The following is a 27,296-nucleotide window of genomic DNA, read 5'->3' as shown; positions in this document are numbered from 1 at the left end:
CCCAGACTGATGAGCAGGGTACAAAGAAATTATTATTATTATTATTATTATTATTATTATTAGCATGCAAAAGATCCCATGTTCATCAATTCCCAGTGCCTCCAGGCAGGGCTTCCAGCTGGGACACAAATCCAGCCCTGCAGGTCTAAAACAAGGCTGCCTAGGCATGATTTGGTGGTTATTATTATTATTTATTAAATTTGTATACCACCCTTCATCCGATCTCAGGGCGGTTTGCAATCAGGCGGCACCGGATTTAGGGTGGTGTGGGCAGTTCCCACAACACTTCGCCAAGCAGGTGCAAGTCGCAACTCAGAAAGCAGTATTCCTTAATCAGTACCAACTCCACCGAAAGGAATTATTTTGAAACCAACATTCAGGGCACCATATTACCAAAGTCTGTTCCCGAACCAGAAGTCCGTGTGCACTGGAGAGGCCAACTGGCCACATCCGCACCATGTCATAAGGATGCTTATACAGTGGTACCTCAGGTTAAGAACTTACATTCGTTCTGGAGGTCTGTTCTTAACCCGAAACTGTTCTTAACCTGAAGCACCGCTTTAGCTAATGGGGCCTCCTGCTGCTGCATCCTGAAGCAAAGTTCTTAACCTGAGGTACTATTTCTGGGTTAGCGGAGTCTGTAACCTGAAGCATATGTAACCACTGTACCACTGTATTCCTTTAACAGCCGTGGCTCCCCCCCCCCCCAAAAAAAAAAAACAATCCCGGGAACTGCAGTTTACTGTTGGGAATCGCCACCCCTGTGGGGCGCCAGGACTGTCAAAAACGGTACAAAGCATGCTTCCAATGTGCTGTGTGGATGTGACCCACGTGTTTTCGGGCACATTGGGCGCCCTCTGTTCCTGATGGTTGTCAGGTCTACATCGGGACAGGAGGAGAGAGCGATAGCGGGAGGATTTTAAAAGGCATCTTGCAGGATCCCCACATTGTTCCCAAACAGAGATGGGTCTAGGAACGGTCCAAGACATAAGAACCAACTCCTAGTGGCCGAGGCCCCTTCACCACCCCCCGTAATAAAATGAGGCACCTTCCCTCCCTCTCCAACCAAAGTTGATGGGCATTGCCATTCAAATAGTGCGTGTGTCTTATGATCAGTTATGTGGGGCAGGGCTTACCTGGTGCCCCCAATATTTGGGGCACCCCTGATCCCAGATCTATGCCCCCCTCCCCACGAAAGCCTCACCCAACGCAGGAGCGCCGGGTGCGCTCGGGCGATGGGGAAAGGGGGCCGGCTCACCTGAGCCGAGCTGGCTGCTCCCCTCGCCCCCCCGGCGCCCCTCCCCGGCGCGCGAATGGTGCAGACCAGCTTGCAAGCGTCCGGGTGGCTCTCCCGTTCGCAGGCAAGCAGAGGATTGGCTCGTGCGCTCCCATTCATGCAACCTGCCTGGCTGAGTGCGCCGCGCTCGCTTCGCCCCTCCTGCGCCTTGCTGCCTGCCTGCGTGTGAGTGTGTGTGTGTGTGTCTCTGTGTGTATAAGAGAGCCAGAAGGCGAGAGAAGGAAGAGAGAGAGAGAGAGAGAAGCAGAAGAGGAGGAGGAGAAAGGCACGCGAGGCGTTTTTTGGTGGGATTGCAGCTTGCTGGGAAGCCTGGACATTGGAAAGCAGAGAGAGAGAGAGAAGAAAAGAGATGTGCGCGTCCTGATCATCATTTTCACCTCGCTTGGCGGAGAGAGAAATCTGCTGCTGAGAACGGGGCGCTTCCTTTTGATTTGGGGATTTGGCGTTTTTCATGGGTTGGTCTCTGCATGGCTGATCCCGCCTGGTTTTAGGATGAGCCGCGGCCGTTTCCGGGCTTGATTTAGCGCGATCCGCACAGCACCCTCCCGGCTTGGGATCCAGCTGCTGGGCAGATCGGAACGCGCAGGCGGAGCGGACGGCGAGCCCTGGAGAAATGGTAAGCGCCAAAAGGGCTTTTTTATGGTGATGATCTTCCTCTTCCTCCTCCTCCTCCTCCTCAAAGGTCCCCTCCCTGCTGCCTCCCCACCCCCACCCCGTTACCTCCCTGGCGCTGTCCTCTTTTCCTCCCCACCCCCACCCGAGTCAGGATTTAGAGAGATCTGCCCGGATCTTTCGCGTTCGCCAGCTGCCTTTCCCACCCTTTGGGCCCGGTTCGTTTTGTGCTGCAATACAGTTGGAAGAAAATCCATCTCTTCCATACACCCATATATATATATGGACGTCTGGCATTTTTTTTACTCGCATAGGCGAGAGAAGGGCGATTTACCCCATAAGCAAAGACACCCTCCCTGCCTTTTTTTGCAACGGCTTGGTTCTCTGCTTTTCAACCCCCGCTATTATTATTTTTTTTAAGAGATTGCAGACACGAATCCGTACAGCTTCCTCGGGTTGAATAGCATTGCCCGAGGGTCGGCGGATCCCTCGCCGTGTAAACTAGGCACAGACCTTCTCTCTGTGCTGGAAAGCTTGTGGCAAAAGCCTGCGTGACCCCCTTTCTCTTTCCAGTCATTCTTTGGAGGGGGGGCAGAGAGAGAGAGAGATCCTGCCCTCAGTTCTGCTGCTAGAGAGTGGGAGGAGGAGATTTAGAGAGGGAGGGAGGAGGAGTTTTTGCCCAATAGATCAATAAGTTATTTCAGAACCACAGGCTGAAAATTAGAAATGGGGGGGGGGTCACCTGCTATTCCTCCCTCCTCCTCCCAAAATCTTCCCATCCTGAGAGTCTCCTTCCTCACCTTGACTCCCCCACCTCCTTCCTTTGGTCTTCTGTGGGTCTGTTTACATCTGCATCTTTGAGGAGCTATGCATACTTTTACCAGGGTGCAAGTCCCATTGAACTCAGTGGGACTTCTTTCCAAGGGAAATCCATGCTTGCTTAAAAAAAGAGGGGGGTCGTTGTTGCTGTTTTAAAGACTGGGGCGAAGTTTTCGGAGTTCCAGCTCCAAAGGAAGGAAAGAAATCTGCCCTCCTGCTAATTATATTTCTAAGCACTTTCCTTCCCATTCATGGCAGCCAAGTTAGCACTGGGAGACCCTACACCCCTTGAACTCTGGGATTTGCTTCTGAGCAGACATGTATAGGGTTTTGCTTCTGAATGTGTTGCTGCGTGTGTCTCAGGGAGTGATGTTGCTAGGCGCACGTTGAAATTTGGAATATATAGGGAGAGGAACGCATAGGTAGACACCCAAATAACATGTCCTGCATTGCATTGCCTGTTTTAGTATTGCGTTCATGCGCGCGCACACATGTGCATATTTTTGGCAGGGGGAGTGGGTTTAGATACCTTGGATTTCAGAAGGTAGAAAGCGTCTGTTTTTGAACTTGTGTAGCACTGAAGAAAAGAATGTGCTGAAAGAATCGCTTCCAGAACAACACATCTGTCATATGTTGCAACCATTGTGTTGTGCTGTCAACCATACTGAGAAAGAGTTTGCTTTTTTGAGACAGGGTTCAGCATTCCTGTGGCATGTCTTGTCCTCTTCTGTAGCTGCAAAGCAGATTTGCTCAGGTGGCTGAGACTTTCTAGAAATATATAGTCCTGGCCTTCTAGAAAAGCTGATTTATTTATTTTTGGGTTGTTTTCTTTTTTTAAAGATGTGTTTTAAGGAACAAACAAATCAACAGCTGTTAATCTGAATGTGTTCTTTTCCAATGCACACACAAACTTCAATGATCTTGGGCTACCAACTGGCTTTGGGCATCTGATGAGTTAGGTCTTGGTTGCACATTCCTTCCTCTTTGACTAGACGCCGTCTCACGGCAAGAGCAAGGGAGGTCTAACTCGTCTCCATCTCCATACTGATCTGCTTGGTTGGCCCATTAATGCAACTCACTTTTGGGAGGTTCAGAACGCTGTGAACGATGGCAGAGAAGAATGACCCCTTGTTTTTTTAAAGAAAATGTCCTTAATCCGAGGCACATTATCACGCACCATGTGCTCTTGCCATGTTAGGTGCAACCACAAATGGAAGCTAGGATGTGTGCTTGATACAGATTCCCACTGTGTCTTCCTCTGGACCTGAGAAGCATTCTGAACCAAGGGCAGGGGGGGGGATGCATCCAAGAGAGAATATATTAGTTCCCAGGGCAGCATTAGGTTTGGGGCAGCCTGGCTGATTAGTTATGGACTCGAGTAATTTGTCTCCATTTAATTTATTTCATTGGCCTTTCCAGGGCCGGAGATACCTGTGCTTTCCCCCATTTCACAGCCTGTATCTACTTTTGCAGGCTTTGATGAAAGAGCCAGCATGCTCTAGGTAGTAATTTCTCTCTCTCTCTGCATGCTAGGCAGAACTTAAAGGGGGAGGTTCACCATTCCTGAAAACCTTGCGTTGTGGCAGAGATTGAAGATTGGAATCCACGAGGCTGGATAGATTATTCTTTTAGAATTCACACACACACACAGGGAGAGAGAGAGAGAGAGAGAGAGAGAGAGAGAATCTGTACCTATGATAAAGAGAGACCACTCTCGCTTCTGCCTTCTTCCCCGGTCAGCGTGCTAGAGCCAAGGCTCTTGCCGCAAGCCTGCCGGATAATTTCTCCCTGGCTCAGACTGCTTGGGGACATTAGGCTTCCCTGCTGCCTCAATCCCCCTTTGAGGGAAAGGCTGTTTGGGCAGGAAAACCCTGCGCCTGGGTTTCTTTTCAGCAGCTATGCGTGTTGGAATTGGGCTGAGATTCTTGGGCATTTGCTAAAGAAGGCTTTCTCCAGTCACCTACAGAGAGGCATGCTCAACGCTTGGGTGTGTGCTGCTTCCACGAGAGAGAGAGAGAGAGAGAGAGAGAGAGAGAGACTGGTGCACTGCCACATGTCTCCACGTGCATGAACGCACTGTAGTTGTGTGTGTGTGTTTCTGTTTGCAACCTGTTTCCCTTGAAAACTAGCTGTAACAGGAGAACCACTCAGTCAAGGAATTCTACAGGGAGCCTCTCACAACTGCCAAACCACCTTTCTGCATTCCACCTCTCTTTTTGCAACCACCACCACACACACCCCAATATATTTGGGGGTGGGGTGTCTCTGTAGGGGAAGGGGTTGAGAAAATGTGCTTCTCCTTTGACAAATGTGCAGTCCCAGAGTCCGTTGGAGCCGATGAAGACTGTGGCAGATTTACTGGAAGAGGCAAAAATGTTCTGTGTGTATATGTGTGTCATTGAGTAAAAAAATTGGAAAGATAGCTGGGATTACCGTACTTGTCTGGTTTCTGGGATTACTGAGGTTAAGTATGTGTGTGTGTTTCAGAGAAATAGCACTTGGGTATTCTGCTATATTGCTAGCACATGCTATGCTTCGCCTTTATTTTTTAGGGAACCGAGTTTTGAGGCAGAAGCTAGGAGTGAGCAAATCTGTCAGTTTGGGTTTCTCATTTTCCCCATTTTTAGGTTCGGCTCTTCACATTTCCACACCAGTTTGCAATTTATTTATTTTCGAGAGCCCTCTTGAAAACCCACCAGCGGTTTGGGGTGAATTTTTCCTAATGCACATGTTTTGCATGTTGCTTTTGCCCAATGCACACTTTTTTGGAGGTGTAAACAATTTCTCCTAACGAGATACATTTGTGTATGCTGTTTTCCCAAAGACGTGCATGACTGTGCAGAGTTTATCCCCGCATATGTGTTTTTGTACACATTGCTTGGCTGACACTGCAAAATTCGGAAAAGTGCAGATTCAGAGAAGAGTGGCTGTGCTTTCGTTCTCAGAAACCCAAAACCGTGTTTTCAGAAAGGGCATATCAGGTACGCTCAACTTTGAATGCAAATTGAATTGAATTTCTTTGCCCACCCTAGGGGACTGCTATTTTTTCTTTGTGCTGTTTCAAGAGACTAATTGGGACCTGATATTTCTTTATGTCCCCTGCTCCCCTGGCATGTATAACAAGAGAAACCCATCTCTTTCCCCCAGCATCCGCAGCGGTATTTCAATTAAAATACTTGTGCTCTTTTGTTTTATGTGATCCCCCATTCACATGCATTCTGCTACCCAGGAGTGCAACAGTGCACTGAACTCTGGTCCCACTTCTAAAAGGAGGAGGATGCTTAAATAACGAAAGGTCGTCTTTTCTCTCCCTCTCTCCTTTTATTGTTATTTTTCTATCCCAGGGAAAGTCAAATCCAGTTTTGTTCACTTTTCTGCTCCAGTGGTTCGTTTTCTGACAGAATCACATCCTAACCACAGAGCAGAGCTAAGATCTTATGTAACTTGATGTCTCCAGATCTAACGTTGCAAGTGCCACAGTAAGGAAAACGAAAGGTAGGGGGTGTTTGGCGAGATGAACGGTGAATGACACGAGCGGCTTCCTATTACAGATTTCAGATCAATGTTGCTTTAAGTCCTTAATCCCAAAATGCTTCGATAGCATCGGCATCGGTCAGATGAGATGGAGCCTTCAGTCTTTGTCTTGTTGAAACCCACAGGCTTCTTACTCCTCAGTAGCACCGCCAAATCAGGGGATCCTCTTGCCCAGTACCTGCAGGCTTTGAACCAGGATGGAACAAGATAGGACAGGTGTGGCTAACCTGCCGCCCTCCAGATGTTGTTGGCAGGGTTCGGAATTAGCCAGGCGCAAGGCGCATTTTGCACCTGGCTTTTGACCACTTGCAACCAAGTGAAGATGCCTAGGCGCCAGGATGGGGCCTGACATTTCCACCGTCTGGGGAATCATTGGATCTGGGCTGTTTTCACACACTCATACCCTACCCTGCAGAATTCTATCTGTTATATTTTACCTGCACAATCAGGATGCAGTTCAGGAACCAAAACGCCTTTTCTGTGCAGCCTGAGCAGCAGCAGTCACCATTTGGGAAATGAGGTTGGAATAGGCCAGTGTAGATGTGTACCGGCAATGGATCAAGTGGCGTTTCTTCTCAAAGCTCTTAACCCAGCTCAAGGTTGTCATCTGAACTAGCCAGATGTTTAACAGAGAATCAATCACAGTCAGTCCGTCATTTGAAAAGTAAAGACTTGAGAGCCATCTTGCCTCCAAATGGCAATTAGACATTCAGTTTTGATGACTGCAACCTTGGTTTAAGGAGCCATTTGGCACCTGGCATATATATATCTGAGTTTCTAACACTGGTTGTTGGACTCAAGGTGGGGAATATGGTTTTGTATCCCCATCCCTCCTCCATTTCCCCACCCTGTGAGGTAGGTTAGGCTGAGAGACCATGACCGAGTGGGGATTATTCAGTGAGCTTCATGGCTGACTGAGGATTTGAACCCTGGTCATCTGGGCCTCACCAGTCCAACAGTCTCACCACACTGGCTCCCTGGTATCAAATGTCAGCTGAGAGGTTCAAGAAATCCAACAGGGTCACCCAGACCCTCCAAGTGTCCCTGTTTTCCAGGGACGGCTTTGGATTTAAAGAAGCTGTCCCGGTTTCCGATTTGATCCTGGAAGGTCCCATTAGGACGTCCATATTTTCATTGGAGAAATGTTAGAGGGTATGGATAGGATGCCCCTGCTTTCATCGGAGAAATGTTGGAAGTCATCCGCCCAGCACATCCAAGGCAGCTTATCACATAACCTGGTCTGCGGATGGACTGATATTGCCCTTTAGATCTTATCACCCGTGCAGGGTGTACGTGTGTGAAAAAGTGATTAGATTCTTGCACTCAGCATGCATAGTTTAAGCAGTATGCAAAGCATTTCACGCACTTGCCTTGAAATGTGTGATATCTAAAATGGAGAAGCAGGGATTGAAATTGCCTTTTGCTGATTAAATCTCCATGTGATGGAAATGTTCAAATCAACATCGGCTCAGATTTAATGCCTGATTGCTACCTGCTGCACACTTTGGGCCTATCCGTCCCGGCTAGCCTATTGTTGCTAAAAAGCTAAAATATTTTGCTGCTGCCTTGGAGCTGACAGATTGGCGTATCTGGGCACTTTGACAGAACCGCACGCACCACTTCCCAGTGAATTGGGTATTCATGGATCTTTGACCAATATGTTTTCAGAGGGAACAAGATTCTAATGAAAGGCTTCTAAAAATATATACATGTGCGTTTTCACCACGGCAAAGACCTGGGGGGTGATGCTGAGAAGGTAAGACGGGGGGCGGGGGGCAGCGGGGCGGAGAGAGAAACAGAAAGGAATTTGATCTTTGCATAAGGGGCGTGGGCTAGCTGATATGTTTCCATGGTATTTCTAAAGAAGATACTCTCCTGCGTAACGTTCTAAAGTTACTGTGCTAATAGGCAAAATAATTTTCCTCGAAATATTTGGACAAGGGGGGCAAATCCCAGACCCTCCAAGTGTCTCTGTTTTCCAAGGACAGTCCCAGATTTACAGAAGCCATCCCAGTTTCTGATTTGATCCCAGAATGTCCCACTTTCTCTTAGGCTTTCCTTATTTCCACCAGATAAATGTTGGAGGGTATGGCGTTATGTTACTCCCGAGCCAAGGGGAAAAGTAACTATACAACCTTTAGAAGACATTGGCAGCCCTGTATAGGGAAGTTTTTAATGTTTTATTATGTTTCTATATATGTTGGAAATTGCCTAGAATGGCTGGGGCAAGCCATAAATAATAAAAATATGGATATTATTTTGAAACAGGATCTCCCAATTTTAACTAGAGAAATGTTGGAGGGTATGAGATCCTCCTACATTGCCATTTTCAATACTGTTGTACCTTGGTTTTCAAACAGCTTAGTTCTCGAATGTTTTGGCTCCCGAACGCCACAAACCCGGAAGTGACTGTTCCGGTTTGTGAACTGTTTTTGGAAGCTGAACATCAGGCGGGGCTTTCATAATTTAAGATTCTGCAACTGCGCTTTGGTTTCTGAACATTTTGGAAGTCAAACGGACTTCCAGAACAGATTCCATTTGACTTCCGAGATATGACTGCACTTTGAAAACATGGGGGATCTGTGGTCTTCTAGATCTTGCTGGACTCCAACTCCCATCGTCCCCCTAGCATAGGCCATGCTGGCAGGGGCTGATGGGAATTGGAGTCCACCAACATCTGGAGGTCTCCAACAGCTGACTCAACATAAGGTGGTGTCTTATCATTCTCTGTCCATGGAAGACCCACCAGTTGAACACTTATTGAGTACAGAGCTGCCTCTGTTTGTGACCATTTCTGATGTTTCCCAGTAAACTGCAGGGACCATCTTGGGAGGGTGGAATAAACATGACCTCAATTTGATCAGGAGCAATTTGGCTGAATATTCCTACAATACTTTTCTTAAAGATATGTATCATAAGGCTAGCGTGTCTGTTGGTTAGCGATTACAGAGTTCTAACGGCATTTGTGGAGATCTTATCGTAAACACAATTACATTTGTCGTTCGGTTCTTTTAAGCCAGAAAATACAGATTTGCCTCCTAGGACGGCGGCATCTTTCTTCCAAACAAAGGCGGGCAGAAGTTACTGATGGTCTACTTAGGATGCCTGATTCACAGAGACAGTCATATTAATTTGCATGTATCAGTCTATTGTAATGGAGAGTCTTTAATTAGATTGTGTTGATAGGGCTGAAAGCCAGCCTTTGGTTACATAAAAAGAAATACAGACTGCGAAAGCCAGCCAGGTTCGTTTATTCATTCTGACAATCTGCATACCGCCAGCAAGCCAATCGGGAGCCTGGGGCGGCATGTGTGCCCTGTGCCTGGGGGCGGGGCCAGCTGCCCACAGTGGTGGGGCCAGCCGCCCATGGGGCGGGGACACTGTGGGGGCTCTGTGGAGTTTGCCTGCCTCCTCCCACTCAGCTGCCCTATAGCTGAGGGGGAGGCAATGGGCGGACTGCTTTGGGCAGCGCAGCGCAGAGCATGCGGGCGCCCAAACCAGCGCATCACTCCCGGGAGAGACGTGTGGCTCAGGCGCGCTGCAGGCGGTGAGTGCCGCTCATAATTTTGTCACCCCCTCAGTGGGGACATCCGGGGTGGACAGCACCTACCGCACCCCCTTTGCTATGCCCCTGCATACCGCTTCATTACGATTGTCTCCGAGTGGCGTGCAAGAAACTCGAGGCAATGAAAATGAGTTAAAATGGCAAAATCAGAATCCATTGGAAATGCATAATGGAATAAAAAAAGTTTTCAATGGGTGCTCGAAGTTCAGCAGGGCAGTTGTCTGTCTGACCTCAACTGGAAGGGAGTTCCATAAATCCACAGTTCCTGGTGGATATGAGTTATGCATCTGAGTAATGGAAGGATCACTAACATTGACTTGCCTGAAGACCTCAGTGATTGGGCAGGAATCTAAGGGATCAGGCAGTCTCTGAGGCATTCTGGATCCAAGTCAGGGTGGATAAAAATCATTGATTTTTTTTAATAATAAAAAAACAGATTTTTTAATTTAAATCGGATTTTTAAAATAAAATGCTTTTGGAGGGAAAAAAATCTTTCTAAATCTAGTTTTATATTTAAGTTACATTATAGTCCAAAGGCTATTCATAAGGAAATAAGGATTTGTTTTAAGTTTTTCAGGTGTGCTCAAACTTAGTCTAAGTTTTTTTAAATTGTTTAATCACATCAGTTAACAAACATGAATACATATGCTGTAATGTTGTTGTTTTAGTTAAATAAATATTTTAAATCATTATTAAAGAAATGATTATTTTCCCCTTCCTATAAAGTACAGCAGAAAAGTTGTCCAAATATAAACAGTTAACTTATTAAACCTCACAATAATTTCATAATTATCTATCTATGTATTTCTAATAATTGGGATGTCTGTCTTCACACTTAGATTCATCTTAACAGAATTGGAATGGCAGTGAGGAAAGGAAGGCAAGGCACACAGCTATTAGGAGATTTTATGAGCCCCATGCAATTTTATTTGTTTTAACACAGGTCCTTTTTTGTGCATATGCTATTTTATCCCTAGCGCAAACTGGAAACAACTGGGGCTGCTACCAGAGGCGGCTTCTGCCCAGCAGATTTGCTGTCAATGATTGTGCTTTGTTTGCACTCTGATGGGGAGAGGAGATTGCACTTTGCTTGCACCTCTTTTAATGCAAGGTGTTGACAGCACACTTGTGGGGGGGGGAGCGTGCTTGGATTTGGCATTAGCAGAGCATAGACCTGAAGAAGAGTTTGGATTTGATATCCTGCCTTTCACTCCCCTTCAGGAGTCTCAAAGCGGCTAACATTCTCCTTTCCCTTCCTCCCCCACAACAAACACTCTGTGAGGTGAGTGGGGCTGAGAGACTTCAGAGAAGCGTGACTAGCCCAAGGTCACCCAGCAGCTGCATGTGGAGGAGTGGAGACGCGAACTCGGTTCCCCAGATTACAAGACTACCACTCTTAACCACTGCACCACACTGGCACTCGAGGTGGCCTGGCCCTAGGTGCGCTAATTAATGCAGGAGTTAGTGCACTGGTCAGAAAGAATCAGGCCAAGCATGCCTCCTGCTTGCCCCTGGTCAACATTTCCAACCCCATATATTCTCTGAAGCCGCTTCTCTGATTACAGCAGCACCAGTAGTCATGAGCGCTTGATTCCAAGCTTGGACTTGATTTTCCTTCCCCACAGTCCTGTGTCAACAAAAATACCCTGAGTAAGCTTTGCAGAATTGGCACGCACGCCGTGGTAGCTAGCCTTACATCACATTCCTCTGAATATTTCATGAAGGCCTTTCTAAATGTGTACTACGCTACCAGTCTGTGTATTTGGGAGCGGCTGGCGAGATTCATTTTTTAGCTGCAGAGTGCGATGGCGTGTTATGATAGGACAGGGCTCAGCTACTGTCGCCCAGAGGCCAAATCTTACTCTCTGGTGGGTGCCAACCGCCCTTCCCTCTGTTGCCAACTCCAGGTGCAAAACTGGTGTGTTGATGAACGGTGTTAGCGGCAAGCAGTCTCAGCTTCTGGGCTACCCACAGGGAAAAATGGCACCCAGACTTTTCGTTGTGGGGGCCGTAACCTGCATTTAAAGTGCCAATTGGCGATGAGCTTATATAACTGAGTTTCTAACACTTGTTAGAGTGCTCTTGCGTTCCGTTCCTGCTTGCCAGCATCTGGTTGGCTGCTGGAGAGCAGGATGAAAGGACACCTGTGGAGCTGGGGTCTAAACCACTGAGCCTCTTGGGCTTGCTGATCAGGTCGGTGGTTCGAATCCCCACGACGGGATGAGCTCCCGTTCCCCTGTCCAAACCTAGCAGCCTGAAAGCACGCCAGTGCAAGTAGATAAATGGGTACCGCTGTGGTGGGAAGGTAAACGGTGTTTCCGTGCGCCTGGTTTCCGTCACGGTGTCCCGTTGTGCCAGAAGCTGTTTACTCCTGCTAGCCACATGACCCAGAAAGCTGTCTGTGGACAAATGCCGGCTCCCTCGGCCTGAAAGCGAGATGCTCACCGCAACTTCATAGCCTTTGACTGGACTTAATCGTCCGGGGGTCCTTTACCCTTTACATTGGACCAGATTCAGCAGGCTCTTATGATCTTATGTCATAAGAAAGCTGCAGAGATAGCGCAGGATAGTGCGCACCCTGGAAATGATCTCTTTCAGCTTCTGCCTTCTGGAAGAAGGTACAGGGTTATAAAGACTAGGACTAGCCGCCTGAGAAACATTTCTATCCAAATACAATTTTGGTTTTAAATGCAGTGTAAGGTAGTCTCTATGGGAGTATTATTGTATTTAATTATGGGGTCTCAGAGTTTTTAGGGGGTTAACAGGCTGGGATAGCTTGGATAGCAGGCTTGTTGGTTTTTGACTTCGTTGTTCTGTATGGGACAATGACAATAAAGATTATCTTATTTTATGTAGGCTAGCTTAGACTCACACACCCTTCTCTGTCCTCCACCCAGGTGTAAAGGTAAAGGGACCCCTGACCATTAGGTCCAGTCGTGGCCAACTCTGGGGTTGCGGCGCTCATCTCGCTTTATTGGCCGAGGGAGCCAGCGTACAGCTTCCGGGTCATGTGGCCAGCATGACTAAGCCACTTCTGGCAAACCAGAGCAGCGCACGGAAACACCGTTTACCTTCCTGCCGGAGCGGTACCTATTTATCTACTTGCACTTTGATGTGCTTTCAAACTGCTAGGTTGGCAGGAGCTGGGACCGAGCAATGGGAGCTCACCCCGTTGCGGGGGTTCGAACCACCAACCTTCTGATTGGCAAGTCCTAGGCTCTGTGGTTTAACCCACAACGCCACCCGCGTACCTCTACTCAGGTGAGGAAGAGGCATTAGCCGAACTCAAGGGCACATTGTGGCCAGTCAGAAGCACCCAAGGAGGCTGCAGAGCATGGGAGGGTTTGTAACCTGGAGAGAATTCCATGAGTTAGACACCCCCACTTTGGCTTACCATGTGCGGATCAGGTCAGTGTCACGGGTACTGCTCTCCCTGATTCCCTTCCACCCCCCTGGCTGAAAACCTCCAGCTCACCAGATGCAAGATATACTCCGGCTAAGAAAAATAAGTTTGAGAGTTCTCGGCTTTTATTTCATTGGCGAGAGGCTTAAAAGCTTTGTTATCCGAAAGATCTCCTGCCTTCGCATCCGTTTCTCGTCTCTGCGCTCCACACTTTTCCACATCCAAGAGTTTAGTGATTTAATGTTCTTCTAAAGTTTCTGCAAAGAGAGAGCTGCTTCTCTTCTTCTTCCTGCAGCCTTCCACATGCCGTTCCTCTCAGCTCCCCAGAGGCACTGATAAGCACGAGATTCCTGCCTTGCAGGAGACCTGAAAGTCTATCACAACTTTTAAAAAAGCATTAGGAGGAAGGTGGCTCTGACGTTTCCAAGTGTGATGATTGGAGTGGGGTCAAAGTACCTTCAGCATCTGAGTATACATGGTCACAAAATGTATTTGTGCATTGTTATTACCTTGGTTATTGGCACCTGCCAAGCTGTCTATTGCACAGAAGTGGAAATTTTCACGCGAGTTGTCTCTTGCATTATGGCATAAAAATGCATGGGCTGAACAAATAACCCACAAAAGTTGTGTACTCAGAGGGAAAAGATCTTTGGCATAGAATCATAGAGTTGGAAGGGATCCCGAGGATCGTCTAGTCCAATTCCCCTGCAATGCAGAAATATTCAAGTGTCCCTTTACGGGAACTGAACCTGCAACCTTGGCATGATCAGCACCACGTTCTAACCAACTGAGCTATAGCAGGATCTGTGCCACACTTTGATTTGGTGGGGCTTCATATCTTACATTTCAACGGAAGATCTACGTGTTGGGATATTTTGTCTACGTGCCGTTTGATGCAGCTTCTCACAAAGCAATTAAGAGTTGGCCAAAGGCCAAGCAGAGGGAGTTATTCTGCCTAGAGATATGGGACCTTGGATACAGCTCAACTATAGGTCGAGGTCTCCACATAGGCCTGATGACTCACAACCTTCCTTGCTGGATAGGTTGTTGGTCAGTAGTGTTCTGAGAGTCGTTTGGAGTTTGTTAAGAGAGAGAGTAAGATCCGTGTCTGTATCTTGTATATAGTAACTTGTAGAGTCTACTGTAAATAATAAACACCTCTAAGTAACCACGTTACTGGTAGCAGTGTCTTGTTCCTGCTTCATCCTTCCTGCCTGCAACTGATTGCTTCTGGAAGTACGCGTATGTTCTGCTATATTCAACTGGGTCTGGCTAAGATCCTGCAACAGGTTAAAGTTGCTTACCTGCACTTTAATAAGAAAGATGGACTTCCTGATGAGCATTTATGTATAGGTTTGTACATATAGAATTGTACACATCCCTCAAGCGATTTTCCAGATTTCTGGGTTGGATTCAGCAGCACTTAGTTGTTACCTATTTTGTCAATTTTGTGGAATGCAAATAAATAAATAGGACAGGATAGAACCACACTTTGGGGAGTTTCTCCCATAATAGGTAGCGATGGCCACAAACTTGGATGACTTGCAGAAGGGAAGTAGGGAAATTCATGGAGGTGAAGGCTGTCAGGACCACTAGCCATGGTGGCTTATGTTCTGCCTGTGCTGTTGACGTACCTGTGAGTACCAGTTGCTAAGGATCCAAAGGGGGGAGTGTTTGTAACACGCCCTGGGGGGGGGCCCACTCCCCGGTATGAGACAAACCTCTCCAGGTGTTGTCCGGTGTTGTGCTCCCCCTTGATGGACATCACTCTTCATTGATGTCCATCCCGGGGGAGATGGACACAGGTCAGATGATCCTGTGCACGCTATTAATCAGCAGAGTTAGCAGTGATGACTGGAAGCGTGAATGTGAGCATCCTAAGAAGTAATAATAATAATAATAATAATTTATTATTTGTACCCCGCCTATCTGGCTGGGTTTCCCCAGCCACTCTGGGCAGCTTCCAACAAAGATGAAAAATACATTAAAATGTCACCCATTAAAAACTTCCCTGAACAGGGCTGCCTTCAGATGTCTTCTAAAAGTCAGGTAGTTGTTTATTTCCTTGACATCTGATGGGAGGGCGTTCCACAGGGCAGGCACCACTACCGAGAAGGCCCTATGATTAAGTCTCAGTTAAACATGGCTAGTTCAGATGACAACCTTGAGCTAGGTTAAGATCTTTGACAACTTAAAGATAAGTCACCCAATCCCTTTCACTCAAAGCCCTTTTAATGTTTGATGTTTTGTGGTTTTAATATTCTGTTGGGAGCCACCCAGAGTGGCTGGGGAAAGCCAGCCAGATGGGTGGGGTATAAATAGATTATTATTATTATTATTAGTCCATCATTTGAAAAATAAGCCTTTAGAACTGTCTTGCCCCAAAATGGCAACTAAAGATTCTGTTTTGGCAACTGCAACCTTGGTTTAAGCAGCCATTTGGCGCCTAGCTTAAACAGTGGTACCTCAGGTTAAGAACTTAATTTGTTCCGGAAGTCCGTTCTTAACCTGAAACTGTTCTTAAACTGAGGTACCACTTTAGCTAATGGGGCTTCCTGCTGCCGCTATGCCGCCGGAGCACGATTTCTGTTCTCATCCTGAGGTAAAGTTCTTAACCCGAGGTACTATTTCTGGGTTAGCGATGTCTGTAACCTGAAGCGTCTGTAACCTGAGGTACCACTGTATATCTGAGCTTCCAACACTGAATTGTGAAGGGTTGCTTAACCCCCACACCTGCTTCCAAGCCATGGCGCCATTCGAGCCAGACTTGGGGCTCGGCCCCATGAGCCACCACCAGACCTAGGTAAGGAATACCTGTGTTAGTTTTAATATTAGCTTAAGATAAAAAAATTCCTTCCAGTAGCACCTTAAAGACCAACTAAGTTAGTTCTTGGTATGAGCTTTCGTGTGCATGCACACTTCTTCAGATACACTGAAACAGAAGTTGCCAGATCCTTCTATATAGTGAGAAGGTGGGGAGGGGTATTACTCAGAAGGGTGGTGGGAATGGGAGATTGGGAGATGAGCCTGTTGACGACTCTTAACGACTGCAATAGGTCTTGCAGGAAAAGGCAAGGGGTGAGAAGGTGAAGAATGGCTTAGTCATGTATAATGAGATAAGAATCCGATGTCTTTGTTCAGACCAGGTCTCTCCATGGTTTTAAGTTTGGTAATGAGTTGCAATTCAGCAGCTTCTCTTTCCAGTCTATTTCTGAAATTCCTTTGTAGTAAAACAGCTACTTTGAGATCTTGTATAGAATGTCCTGGGAGATTGAAGTGTTCTCCTACTGGTTTCTCTGTTTTGTGATTCCTGATGTCAGATTTATGTCCGTTTATTCTTTGGCGTAAGGTTTGGCCTGTTTGTCCAATATAGAGAGCTGAAGGACACTGTTGGCATTTGATGGCATACACAATGTTAGACGATGAGCAATTAAATAGTCCTGAGATGGTATGTGTGATGTTGTTAGGGCCAGTAATGGTGTTGTCCGGGTGTATGTGGCAGCAAAGTTGGCATCTGGGTTTATTGCAGGCTCTGGTGCCAGTGTCCGTGTTAAGTCTGGTTGTAGTATTATTAATATTATTAATTAATATTAGCTTGTAATCGGTCAGACCCATTGGTCCACCTAGCTCCGTATGCTGTCAGGCAGTCTCTCTCCAGAATTACCAGGAGATGCCAGAGATTTCAACTGGGACCTTCTGCCTGTAGAGCACCAAGCTAGGGCCTTTTCTGCCGAACAAATGCCTTTGCGTCAAAACAAATAATAAAAAAGGCTTCAAGTGAAGTCTGCGATGAAAACGCTATATACTGTGGTGCCTTGTGACTATTTTTAAACCTGCATCGAGCTTGAGCAGCGATGGCTTTGAATTATTCAACGTTTTTCTCTTTCCCTTCCATGGCTGTCCTCAACCGGAAAGCTTCCCATTGTTAGGAAAGGCTGGAACTCCGAGGGCAGGAGCGATGCCCGTGGGCCTCAGTGGTCTACCAGGACTTATTTATTCGCTTGTTCTGCACAGCAGCCTCCGACCCCTGCCCGGTTTCCAGCAAGGAAACTGGCGGGCAAAATATTAAATCATAACTGGCCAAACATGGTCAACGACTGAGGCATAGCTGCGCCGAATGCGGAGAGGTGGGCAGTAGAAAGGATTTTTTGCGGCTTTCAGGACCAAACGCTTGTGTGTCAGTTTGAAATCTGCTGGAGGGAACAGCCAAGGTTTTTAAAGCATTCAGACCATTCAGTAAACATTATTAGGCCCCAAAGGTAATTTAAAACCACATCTGTTAAAACCATATGTGGGGTATATATATATACTTCTTTTAAATGTTGGTTTACAGTTCTGAGTTGCTCTGTTTCTTGAGGGTTGTCTTCACCGGGAAACCACCTTCGTTTTAAAAGGAAGGGACTGATGGACTTCAAGTGACTGGGATGCAAAAAAAGAAAAGAAAACGAACCAAACCCTTATCTGTTCTTTAATTGATGGCCTAGACTTTAAGTGGGTAACTGGAAGCGTGATGGAAAGAGAACAATCTCTTGAATGAGACGCTGCACTCTGGCCTGTGGGTTACCAAGCTTATAAATATTGCTTCATTTTGGGTTCCTCATTTCCATTTACAGCCTTATGGGGGATTTAATGGTGGCAGACAAGCCATCTGGAAAGGCTTGTCTCCCTAAACCCAGTTTTAGGGAATCAAATACCATTGGGCACTATAGGACTCACTGGAGGAGAGTGTTGCTTGCAACTGTCATGGGTTGCGGCGACTGAGGATGTAGTGTATATTGTGGTGGGGGTCAGACTGTGGAGACTGGGGTTCAAATCCCTGCTCAGCCATGGAGTTTACTTGGGCAAGTCAACCTCTGCTTAACCTAGAAAGGTAATGGTAAAGGACCCCTGACAGTTAAGTCCAGTTGCAGGCGACTCTAGGGTTGCGGCGCTCATCTCGCTTTACAGGCCGAGGGAGCCGGTGTTTGTCTGCAGACAGTTTTTCTGGGTAGCCAACATGACTAAGCCGCTTCTGGCGCAACGGAACACAGAAACCAGAGCAGCACGCGGAAACGCCGTTTACCTTCCCGCCGGAGCGGTACCTATTTATCTACTTGCACTTTGACGTGCTTTCGAACTGCTAGGTTGGCAGGAGCTGGGACCAAGCAATGGGAGCTCACCCCGTTGCGGGGATTAGAACCGCCGACCTTCTGATTGGCAAACCCAAGAGGCTCAGTGGTTTAGATCACAGCGCCACCCACGTCCCCTGCTTAACCTACCTAACGGAATTGTTGTGATTCCCCCCCCCCCTTTAAGTTTCCCATGTTGCTGTATGTCACCTAGGGCGATTTTTCGTTAAAACCAGGTGACTGATAAAGGGCAGCAATAAATACACAACAGCAGAAAAAAATGGCACAGGAGAGGGAAAAGAGGAAGGTGGAAACCATTTTCAGCATGCTCAAATGGGGAAATGAAGCTAATGTGTGTCTTCTGAATCAAGCCTGTGATGGATTGGAGAAGGGAAAGCCCACAGACACATGACCCAAATCACATTCAGGCATACGCTGATGTATGGGGTGGGAATAGGCAGTGCTGGATTTACGTGTAAGCTAAACAAGCTATAGCTTAGGGGCCACTCTCTTGGTGGCCCCCAAAAAATGTAAAAGAAAAAAGTGGATGTACATTTCCAAAATACAGTGGTGCCCCACAAGACGAATGCCTCGCAAGACGGAAAACCCGCTAGACGAAAGGGTTTTCCGTTTTTGAGCTGCTTCGCAAGACGATTTTCCCTATGGGCTTGCTTTGCAAGACGAAAACGTCTTGCAAGTGTTCCGATTTTTTTCGCCCCCACTTTTTCTAAGCCGCTAAGCCGCTGACAGCCTTTTAGCCGCTAATCCGCTAATCCTTTAATAGCCGCTAATCCTTTAATAGCCGCTAAACCGCTAATAGCGCTAATCCGCTAAGCCGCTAATAGGGTTGCTTCGCAAGATGAAAAAACCGCTAGACAAAGAGACTCGCGGAACGGATTAATTTCGTCTTGTGAGGTACCACTGTAGAAGATAAAAAACAAATAAAATAAAACCTACATATAGCAACAGTGTTTTGTGTTGTGTAGGCTCCTATGATGTCAGTAATGGGCCCCACCTGCTAGCCTGCTCCCTAAAATATCACTGGTTTGCTCCTTTCTATATATAGGGTGCCTCCATTCTGCATGGACTACTTGCATGGCAACGTGTGCAAATGGCTTGAGATACCTATTAGGTCCATAAATTACCATATAGCATATATTCAACAAACAAAAACAGGGACCATTTGTTGTTGACAAAGGACAGCTGGACATATAAAGGGCCCCATTACCTTCAGTAGCTTAGGGCCTCATCAGACCTAAATCCAGCCCTGGGGATAGGTGATGTGATAGTTATCTTCAATCATTTGAAAGGTTGTTGCATGGAAAATGGAGCGAGCCTCTTTTATGCTGCTTCAGAGGATGGTACCCGAACCTACGGATACAAGTTACAAGAAAGGAGATTCTGACTAAACATTAGGAAGAACGTTCTGGTGGTAAGAGCTGTTTAGCAGTGGAACGGTCTCCCTCGGCAGGTGGTGGACTCTCCTTCCTTGAAGTTTGTTAAATTGAGGTTGGGCGGCCCTCTGTCATGGATTCTTTAGCTGTGATTTCTGCACTGGACAAGATGACCCTTGGGAATTGTAGCCCAAAACATCAGGAAGGCCACCAGGTTGGGAGGAGGCTGACATCGACACTTCAGTTTTCTGGATCTGATCATGACACCCTTGAAGACCAGGATTGCTCAGTCAGTAGAGCGTGAGATTCTGAATCTCAAGATTGTGGGTTTGAGCCCCACGTTGGACAAAATATTCCTGCACTACAGGGGGTTGGACTAGATAAATAAATAAATAAATAAATAAATAAATAAATAAACAAACAATTTTTTATTTATACCCCGCTCTTACCAGTTCAGAAAACCAGGCTCAGGGTGGCTAACAACAAATTTAAAACACTTAATTCATGCAACAAAAAACAGCATAAAATACAGTATAAAATGTGAATAACAATAAATTCAGAATTCAAAAATCAATTTAAGGGGGGAATCCATCCAATAAACATTAGATGATCACCAGGGCTAGCTGGCTAGATTAGTCCTATTTGGGCCAGCGAGGAGACCAGGGGAGAATTAGCTGTGGGATCTCAGAGCGGGTGATCTTCATAAAAAGGGGAGGGGGAAGGAAGGAAGGAGAATAAAAGATCAGGCTAAGTTCAAATTGAAAGCCAGGTGGAATAGCTCTGTCTTACAGGCCCTGCGGAAGTTAAATCCTGCAGAGCGCTAGTCTCATGGGACAGAGCATTCCACCAGGTCGGAGCCATCACAGAGAAGGCCCTGGCCCTGGTGGTGGATAATCTGACTTCTTTAGAGCCTGGGACCTCTAAACTATGATTATTCATGGACCTTAAGATCCTCTGCAGGGCATACCAGGAGAGGTGGTCCCGTAAATACGAGGGCCCTAAGCCACAAAGGGGTTTAAAGGTGATCCACGTGGTCCCTCTCAACTATGATCCCATTCTACGATCTCAGTGCGTGGAAAGCATTGTACGTGAAATAACACAAAAATACCTTCTGCAATGGTAGATCTAGAGGTGACCTGGACACTCATGCGAATTACCACTTGATGCTCCATCCGCAATATGTGAGCACCAGCAATCTTTAGTCGAGAGACTGTTAGGGATTGCTAATAGTCCCCCAAGCTTCTGTGATTACATCCACATATACAAACAGCAGACCACAGTGTAATCATAGCTCTAATTAAAGTTTTGGTTAGCGAACATTTTCCAGGCTTGAAATATCTCCACCTGCCGCAGCTATTGAGGAACATGTGTAAATCTCTGAAAATGAGGTTGTTGTGCTTTTTGTTTTCTAAGTGCTTTTTGGCATAGACATTTTATTGCGTATGAAGTTTTATTAGTAGCGGTATAATAAAGATGTGGCTTGCATGGGAATGGGACCAGGTTTTCCTCATTAAGAGAGTGCCCTTGTTAATTTGCTGACATCATCAGCTCAGCCATCAGTTTCCATTTCCATTCTGCATTAAGGAACTTCGATGGAGAGGCGATGGGAGAGTCGGTGGCTGCTTTGCATATGGGCGGGGCCAGAGTGGCAGTCAACGGCGGAGTCTATAGAAAAGTGGTTGTTCAGTGTGGGACCGGTGTCTTCATTTAAACCGAAGTTTATTCCATTCTTCCGGCATTTCCCTGTCTGCAAATTTCTGCATTAAGTTTTGACCTTTCACACAACGGAAAAAAATCTGCTTCTGAAAAACCAATGGAATGTAAGTCGTGTTTAGCGCTCATTTTTGTGTTATTTGACTCCATAAAAAATCCATTTGCGGTCCCATTTGCCAGAAGATCAGGGGCATAAAGTGATGAAATTTGAGTAAGTGTACCGGCATATGGATCTTTCCCAATGTTTTCACGGGGTGGGGTGGGGGGTGGGACAGAAGCATTCATGTGCAGAAAGGGTAGGGCAGCAGCGATGTTGTCCGATAGTGTTTGTTGTCGCACCATCCTACGCCTACTGGTGTGAATGAAACTTAGCACAGCATAGCTCAGTTGGTTAGAGCATGGTGCTGATAACACCAAGGTCGCAGGTTCGAACCCCATAAGGACCAGCTGCATATTCCTGCATTTCAGGACTAGATGAGGCAATTCCAACCGGTCGATCACAATCTACTGGTCAATTGTGGGGTGTCCCTGGTCGGTTGTGGTTGATCTTTGGATCCTGAGAGCCAGCGCGGTGTGGTGGTTAAGAGTGGCGGACTTGTAATCTGGGGAACTGGGTTCGTGTCTCCGCTCCTCCACCATGCAGCTGCTGGGTGACCTTGGGCTAGTCACACTTCTCTGAAGTCTCTCAGCCCCACTCACTTCACAGAGTGTTTGTTGTGGGGGAGGAAGGGAAAGGAGAATATTAGCCGCTTTGAGACTCCTTCGGGTAGTGATAAAGCGGGATATCAAATCCAAACTCTTCCTCTTCTTCTGAGCGATCTCAAAAAAGAAGAAGAGCTCAACAACTCTGGTTCTTCCTCCCTAATAAAAGTTGAAACAACTCTGGCTCCCTAAAAAAAGCTCAACAACTCAGAGTCCCCCAATGACAATGGGTAGATCACTGCCAGTTTTTTAGTAGAGTAGATCGCAGTCTCTTGGGAGTTGGACGTGCCTGGACTACATGATCTGCAGGCTTCCTTCCAACTCTGTGATTCTGAGGTTAGTTGCTCTATGCGGATGTATCGGTCAAAAAGCCACAGTTCCATAACACAACAGGTATTACAGTGCACAAGGAACATTAGAAAACAGGAGAGAAGCACTAGCGTTATAGCCATGAAAACTAATGCAATGTTCCTCTCGTCTGAATGCACCCTAGTGTCAGGAGTAGGGCCGGTGCATTCCCAGCAACATTTGGGGCAGTGAAAATCTCCCATTTCATAACGTCATTCATGGCAATGAATGGATGCCCATTGCGAAAACAGTATTAGGACAAGCATGGACATTTCAAAGTTGTCATTACTGTTTCTTTCAAGGGATTGTCCCTAGTATGTATATGAGAGAATGCAAGTTGGTCCTTTATTTAGTTATTAAATTATTAGTGTGTCAGCTGCTTCAGTGCCTTTTGATTTTATTTCTTTTCCCCCTCAAATGTGAACAATGTAAAGGAAGTACATTCCGTTGTCGTTAAATTTCTATAATTACCCCAATAAAAATTTCTGCATGGTTGACACCCAATGTAAGTCATATTTACGTTCCTTCGTCTTGGTGGGTCTACTCTGAGTTTAAACTAAGTATGCTTTATTTTTCCCCACCCTCACATATTTCAGTTCAAGTACCTGTGCCCTACTGGAATAAATAAACATGAGATACTTTTTAAAGCTTTATCTATTAAACACAAACAAAATAAGCATGCTGAATTATATTATTCTCTTAGGCATCATGATTTATTTTTGGTACAAATTACCATATGACAATTAGCCTAATTTGCATAGGACAGTTGCCTTGCTATTTCATAAGTCATTTTTATACATGATATCCATTGTTTTGGCATTCCTGTGCTTTTGTTCATTGCTTTCCCATAGTTTGGGGAAGTTCTCTGTATTAGCCTAGCAGCCATTCAGAGCCTCATTCTCCATGACTTTGTCTAATCTCTGTTTAAAGCCATCTAAATTGATGGCTGTTGTTGTTGTTATATTTGTACCCCGTCCATCTGTCTGGGCTGTACCAACCACCGTAAGCAGCTTCCAACATCTATAAAACATAATAAAGCATGACACATTAAAAATACAGGACTGCCTCCAGATGTCTTCTAAATGTTACATTGTTACTCATCTCCTTCTGCTGGGAGGGCGTTCCACAGGGCAGGCGCCACTACCAAGAAGGCCCTCTGCCTGGTTCCCTGTAGCTTCACTTCTCGCAGTGAGGGAACCGCCAGAAGGCCCTCTCCTCGCTTCTCCTTTATTTAAGAACATAAGATGAAGCTGGCTGCTGGATCATGCCCATAGCCCATCTAGTCCACTATCCTGTTCTCACGGTGGCATCTCAAGATGCCTCCAGGAAGCCCGCAAGCAGGACCTGAGTGCAAGACCACTCTCCCCATTTGTGACGTCCCCATATTCTGGTTCAAATCCTGACATCTCCATTTAGAAGAAAGTCTCCTGTCCCAAACCCTGGAGAGCTGGTGGTGGTCAGGGAAGACAATACTGAGCTAGATGGCCAAAATATAGAAGTCAATGTCTAGTGTTATTATCTTACCAAATGGCACAGCAACATGTTACGCAGATTATATTGTGAACGAGAATGGGATGGACTCTTTTAATTCCCTCAGGTGGCGCAATGGGTCAGTGCAGCTGGCTGTTAACCAGAAGCTTGGTGGTTTGAGCCCACTCAGGGACAGCTGTGGGCAGGATTCCTGTGTTGCACAGGGTTGGACTAGATGACCCTTGGGGTCCCTTCGAACTCCACAATTCCTGTTGATTCTAATGTTTCATCACTGATACTCCTAATGATGCCCTTGCTTACCGTTGACGGCTGAGCTGCCTATTCCAAAATATAGTCATATAGTATTAATCCTAGGAAATTCAGGTCTTCTGCAAAATGAAAGGAGTAGCTGATCTTTTAATGCGACAAATGGAAAGAATGTCCCCCAAATTCAACAGCTCCTGGTTGAACAGAGAGATTCCATTTTTAAAAGGAATCTGACACACAGTTTTTATGTTAAAAGAAAAAATCCGTCCATGAGAATTCATCTCCGTTCTATACAATGGATAAGAAATGAACCACCTTGGATCTCAAGAGCCATTCTGACAGCTAAATGGCTAATCTTCCTCAAAATGGAGGTAACTAGCAGTGCCTAATGCAGAACAATGGGCTAGTAATTTCCTACATCTGACAAATTTAGAAAAAGGATTTTGTGCAGGTGTTTGGATGTGTGCGTTTTATGACCCTGTCCTAAAACAGCACCGAGGAGATCAAAGCCATCACGGGAAGAAATACGATAAGACTAAATACCCTGAAACAGGAGTATTTTACCTTCTCTATCCTAATTGCACATGCAATGCAAGTGGCAGTAAATTCTTAAGATGGAGAGGGATGTTTTGAATTTCTGCAGCATATGTGGGGTAGCTGGGAATGGATAGCTTTCAACTATCAGAGTGATGCAGTTGCATGTGAAGCAAAGAGGGAAGTTCTGGCATAAAGAATGTCATCATTAAGGTGAATGGAAACCAGGCTTGTTGCAGAAAGTGTCGTGCCCATTTTATACCCATTTTACAGATGGGTTCGTCAAGGCCGACTCCTATGTTACAACTATGGTTCCTTTCTTAGGACCCCCTTTGGCATTCTCAAGATATATCCAGATGGCTCCAGAGCTGCGTTTTCTGCCCTCATTAGATATATAATCATATGACGATGCTCTAGATAGAACAACAACAACAACCCCTGACTTAGAATCATAGAATCATAGAATCATAGAATCATAGAGTTGGAAGAGACCACAAGGGCCATCGAGTCCAACCCCCTGCCAAGCAGGAAACACCATCAGAGCACTCCTGACATATGGTTGTCAAGCCTCTGCTTAAAGACCTCCAAAGTAGGAGATTCCACCACACTCCTTGGCAGCAAATTCCACTGTCGAACAGCTCTTACTGTCAGGAAGTTCTTCCTAATGTTTAGGTGGAATCTTCTTTCTTGGGGACTTTTATGATGTGTGAAACTTGAGTGGAGTCGTGGACAGTTCTGCAAGTGGAGCCTGAGTTGGGTCAGAGGACATCCTTATCAGATGGATCAGATCTGGAAGGGAAGCCTAAAGAGTCAAAAGCAGGCATGGCCAAACTTGGCCCTCCAGCTGTTTTGGGACTACAACTCCCATCATCCCTAGCTAACAGGACCAGTGGTCAGGGATGATGAGAATTGTAATCCCAAAACAGCTGGAGGGCCTAGTTTGGCCATGCCTGGTCAAGGGTATGAGAAGACCCTCCAGGTGTGCTTTTTGTTGTGTACTAGCGGGGACTTTGTGGTGCTGCCTGGGAATTTTTAGAAACAAAAAAATATATTGTGGTTATTAAATGGACCTGTCTTGCCAAAAATCAGGTGAAGTCATGCCAAAGTCACATTTTGGTCCACCAGCTTGATACAAAATGGTATCCAAACATTGATGAAGACTGCCACTCCCACCCTGGGAACTTTCATGCCATTTTTGGTGACCATATCTCAAGAGGTGGATGACCCTAAGCCAAAAAACACCCCAAGCACTGTCACAGCCACCATTCCCTGTGAATGTCTTCCTTCTGCTGAGAGCCACCCGTCTCTTTCAGGCCGGTAGCGGAGCTGGTTCAGGCAGAGACTGAGGGAGGACAAAGCCCAGTGAGGCCATTTGATCCAAAATAGTTCCCGCCGTTGTAATCTGGAGCAAAATTAGACACTGGCTGGCCCCGAACATTTGGCAAAGAACCTTATTAATAAAGGAGAGAACATAAAATCAGAGATTTAATTGCGTTTGGTAAGCGCTCCTGCCAGAAACGCATGAAGTAATCGGCAATTACCCTCTTCATCCATCAAGCGTCAGAGGATCACACAAGGACGAGAAACGAGAGGATGGAAAAATTACGTTCTGAAGGAGGTTTTGAGGGTGGAGGTGGGAAAACACAACAGCAGAGCATTTTCCTTGAAAGGTTTCTCCACCTCACCCCCCACTGCGTACCCCTTGGTCCCTAATAAACCTGTTTTTTAAAATTCCCTCATCCCAGCTATAGTTCAACCTCATTTGTTCAAATGGCCTGTGGGATTGCCAAAGCATTTTGATAATTAGGTGTTTAGTTTAGGAAAATCAGAGGAGGAACGTGAGTTGTGCAGTCAAATGGGTGTGATGAGGTAGCTCATACTCGAGGGCAGATCTAAGCTAGGGTTGTTGACTACCTGGATGATTTACTGACCTCCTCAGGAAAAAAATAAAACCATATACAGACTTTAACAAAAATCACCTGACAGAGTGATTATGGCAATAGGCCCTGCCTCCTCTGGTGAGTGAATGAGATGATAATGGTGCTTTTCATTTTAAACACTTGTTTGTGACAGGTTGGTTCAGATTCAAAAGGTGTGGAGATTGAGACAACCCAACTAGTGTTTTGGTTGGAGAAGGCTTGCTCACTTAAGTAGCTCAGTCTTCTCCAGCCTGCTGCCTTTGGACTACAATTCCCATCAGCCTGTGCTGTTTGGGACTCATGGGAACTGTAGTACAAAAAACCAGGTTGGCAAAAACTGAGCTACCTAAGTTAACCAGTGCATGCAAAGAACTCAAAACTGAAAAGGAGTGTTGAGGGATGGAGGATGGAGTATTGCCATGGAATAATCTCTTGCACATGAAGAGTGTCAGAAACTCAGATAAATTAGCTAATCACCAAAAGCCACCTTAAACCTAGGTTACGGTCACCAGAACAGAATGTCTAGGTACCTTTCTTCTTCTTCTTTTTTGCTGTGTGATATTTTATCAAGGCTTATTTTCAGTTCCGGCACCTCTTTTTCCTAGAAAAAT

The 27,296-nt window shown here is 46.1% G+C and overlaps 1 protein-coding gene across 10 annotated transcripts in view; it reads left to right on the top strand.

Moving 5' to 3' along the window:
• Positions 1-1,341: 1,341 nt before the first annotated feature.
• Positions 1,342-27,296, top strand: part of TENM4 (teneurin transmembrane protein 4) — a 668,032-nt gene continuing 642,077 nt past the window's right edge. For 9 of the 10 annotated variants that reach the window (XM_082218946.1, XM_082218945.1, XM_082218951.1 and 6 more), the window contains exon 1: positions 1,342-1,913. The gene's annotated coding sequence lies outside the window, so the exon portion shown is untranslated. The remainder of the gene's footprint in view (positions 1,914-27,296) is intronic. The other variant, XM_082218953.1, reaches the window with a different exon arrangement.

The sequence above is a fragment of the Podarcis vaucheri genome, assembly GCF_965113315.1.
Source record: "Podarcis vaucheri genome assembly, chromosome: 4".
Taxonomy (NCBI): Eukaryota; Metazoa; Chordata; class Lepidosauria; order Squamata; family Lacertidae; genus Podarcis; species Podarcis vaucheri.
The sequence above is the reverse complement of the archived record's forward strand: the minus strand, read 5'-3'. Positions and strand labels throughout refer to the sequence as shown.